Source organism: Chrysochloris asiatica, unplaced genomic scaffold (assembly GCF_000296735.1).
Source record: "Chrysochloris asiatica unplaced genomic scaffold, ChrAsi1.0 scaffold00527, whole genome shotgun sequence".
Classification (NCBI taxonomy): Eukaryota; Metazoa; Chordata; class Mammalia; order Afrosoricida; family Chrysochloridae; genus Chrysochloris; species Chrysochloris asiatica.
Window position 1 is genome coordinate 224,653 of NW_006409045.1, and position 3,877 is coordinate 228,529.

A 3,877-nucleotide genomic window follows, 5' to 3' on the forward strand; every position below is an offset into this window, starting at 1 on the left:
CCACTAGCTCAGGCACCCCTATACTCACCAGACTGGAGGTGCACAGACAGCAAGGGACCAATGAAGATACCAAAAGAAAAGAATATACACACCTTTATCTCAGCGGTTCTGCCAGGCGTCTGTGGCCGCTCTGATCCTTCCCCCACGTGGTCTCACCCAAGATGATGGCTCCTGGCACAGCCGAGCAGCCCGGACTAGAAAGCAATAGATTTCTTGCTTCTGCCACAGATTCCCCCAGCTGTGAGCCTTCCAACCTTCTAAGTATTCCTTTATATGTGGTTCAGAGTTCTGGGACCAGCCACTGAACCTGCTTGGTCGGGTATTCTGTTTTGTCGTTGGTGGAGCTCTCTGCTATACGTCCACCCAATCCGCCATTTTGTTTGTTGTCTCCCAAATACTCTCTTAAGACAGTTGAAAACATGTTGGAAACATTGCAGATTACCCAATCTTAGCGTTTCAAGAACTCTTCCACAATAGATTTCACAACTGCATGATTGAACTTACTGACTTATGACTTATTTACTAAATGTCCAGTGCTATTTATATATTACTAATATTTTGTTAAGGCAGTTGTAAAGAATGTGATTATATAAACCTAAAAATGCTTTTTACTGTTAACCAGGTAGATGGAGAAAATCCATAGAAGAGTGATTTAAGAAGATATTGATGTACATCAGTTTCTTCATATCACACACACACACACACACACACACACACACACACACACACATATATGTTTATAACTGTGTTAAGCCACAATTTGATATAGAAATAACCTTGTTAAGTAAACCATGATGATTTATTAAACTTAAAAAAAAAAGAGTACAAACTTGGAGACTCTTTTGGTTATGATCTGTTAGAAACAAATGTTTTTTTTTTCAGTTTGGGGTTGTTTGAAAATACAGTTGATGATTATCGAAAGATTTCTGTCTATAAACTTCTGTCCTGAAAGCTATGTATAAGATGACGTTTCCATTTATTCTGACTTTTTATATTATTTTAAGAAATCAGCTATTACCCTAATTTTCATTTGGGAGATGCTATTTGTCTTTTCTATCTGATGAGATTTAACTTTTATTTTCTCTACAGTTAGCATTAGAAGGTTTGTTTCAATTATTCTGAGTTTTTATATTTCTTTTTATTATCTCATTTTGGATTGATCAGCGTTTGTAAATCTAAGCCTGGGTATCTTGCAGCAGTTTTGCAGAGTTTTTAAGGGATCATCATTCTAAATATTGCCTTTTCCATATTCCCTCTATTTTCCTTTATGAAAACTTGATTAGACATATTGATTAGAATGTCTCACACTGTTTCATGTCTATTATAATTTCTTATTAGGTTCTATCTCTCTTTTTTCTCTGTGCAGCATTTTGGAATTTTTGTGGTATTTGTTTTTTTTCAGATTTGCAAACCAATCACAAATATTCCATTTAGTTGTTTATCCTCAGTTACATTTTACTTCAATGGGTTTCTAACTTGATTGATATGTGTTTATACAAATTCTACTGGTCCTTTCTTCAATTGATTTATTATTTTTTCAATATGTTTGTTGTTGTAGTTGTCACGTGCAGTGTAGACTGTTCAGACTTATAGCAACCCTGTATAGGGTTTGTGAGACAGTCGCTTTAAAATTTTCTGTGGAAGTAGAAAGCCTCATTTTTCTCCCACAGAGCTGCTGGTGGGCTCAAACTGCTGACCTTGTGGTTCACAGTCCAGTGAAATATATTGATATGATATGTTCCAAATCTTTTTCTATCTCTTATAAGGTATTTAAGAACTCATTTTATATTTTATATCTGATTATTTTCACTCTATAGTCTTCTATATATACATCTTATATTTACTGTTTTTGCTAACATTGTATCATTGAGAAGTTTGTCTTCATGTGTTTACTAATTTCTTCTGACAGTTTAAAATTCATGATCCTTAAAATTATTTCAAGACTCGCTTTATGGTGCATGTTTCTAGTTATTATTTGCATTTTCTTCAGTCAAATAGCTAGGAATACTATCAACATAGACCATTTTAAATTATTTTATCCACTTGGTTTTTGATTTTACTGTTTTGTTTTGGTTTGTTTGTTTTTAATACATATGGAATGAATTTCAGTCCTAAGAGGCTTGAGAATAAATATGTGCTTGGCTTTCCTCAGGCAAAGTCTTATTTTGTTTTATTTTGTTCTTCTTTGTCAGAGCTATGTTTGAGATATGCAAGTATGCCCATTAGCTATGATGTAGGTTTTTATTTAACTCAATGAAAAGGTCACCCCTATAATTATGTACTTCATGGCAAATTCACACATCTGACAGACCTAGCTGTCAGATACCCTTAGCTTTGTCTCCTGATTTCTGATGAAGGTGTAGGTCTACTATATCTAAATTCTAAATCTTCTGGAATGGATGCCAGCATTGCTAATTTATTTGAATCATATTGTATCATGGACATGGTTCTTCTACATTTCTTTTAATTAATTCCAACTTAACATTGCCCACCATTCCTCTTTAAATTTGTCATACTGTGGTGGATTGTGTGTTTCTGTGAAGCTGACAGTTATAGTATCTGTATTTTAAATACCAGCTGGGTCACCCATGGTGGTAAAGTGAAACTTCCAGACAAGAAGGCAAGATAGACAAGGAAGAAAGGAGAGGCTGATCACTTCTGAAAGTTTAGCCACTGTAAACCTTATGAATTAAGGTCAACTCAAAGTAGAGTTGGAGGGTCAGAGAAAAAGAGGAAGACCCCCATCATTGATGGACTCAAGTGTGGCAGTGGTAGTGAGGTTGGCCCAGGATCAGACATTGTTTCGTTCTTCTGTGCATGGGGTCACTATGAGTCGGTTCCAACTCGATGGCACCTGACAACAACAACAAAGTAGAGTTGGTCTTAATGATGTGGATGGAGAAGAATTGAGGGATCTTCACTTGCTAATGGGGCACAACTCAAAATGAGGAGACAGAGCTGAAAATATCTATTCATAATCACAACATACAAAATAGGAACTAGAAAATTGGAAGTTGTCAAAAATAAAATGGAATGTATAAAGATAGATATACTAAGCATTAGTGAGATGAAATACATGATATTGGCCATTTTAATCAGAAATTAATGGTTTACTATACCAGTTAATGACAAATTGAAGAGAAATTGTTACACATGTACCATCAAAATGAACAGTTCAAGATCTATTTTGAAGTACAGTGCTTGATGTCTGTGATAGGATAACATGCATATATGTTCATGACCAGTTAATACCATTATCATTCTAATTACTATAAACCATGAAGCCATTGATGAAGAAATTAAAGAATTATAACAGAATCTACAGTCAGAAATGATCAAATATGCAATAATGATGCATTGATAATTACTGGTGATTGTAATATGAAACTTGGAAGCAAAGAGCAAGAATCTTCAGTTGGAAAATATGGTCTTGGTGATAGAAATGATTCTGGAGATCATATAATAGTATTTTTGCAAGACCAACAGCTTATTCATTGCAGATAACTTTTTTAGACAACATAGATTACTATACACCTGAACCTCACCAGATGGAATACACAGGTATCAAACTGACTACATATGTGGGAAGGGATGATGGAGTAATTCAATATCATCAGACAAAGCAAGGTCAGTGACTGGCTGTAGCACACATTATCAATTGCTCATATGTAAGTTCAGGCTGAAGTTGAAGAAATTAAAACAAATTTGCAATAATCTAACTATTGCTGTCATTATTGTTAAGTACCATGGAGTAGGTTCCGACTCATAGTGACACTGCACAGGGTTTCCAAGGCTGCAAATCTTTATGCAAGCAGAAAGCCTCATCTTTCTCCCATTTGCAACCACTATACTACCAGAGCTCCTTGTTGTTGTTGTT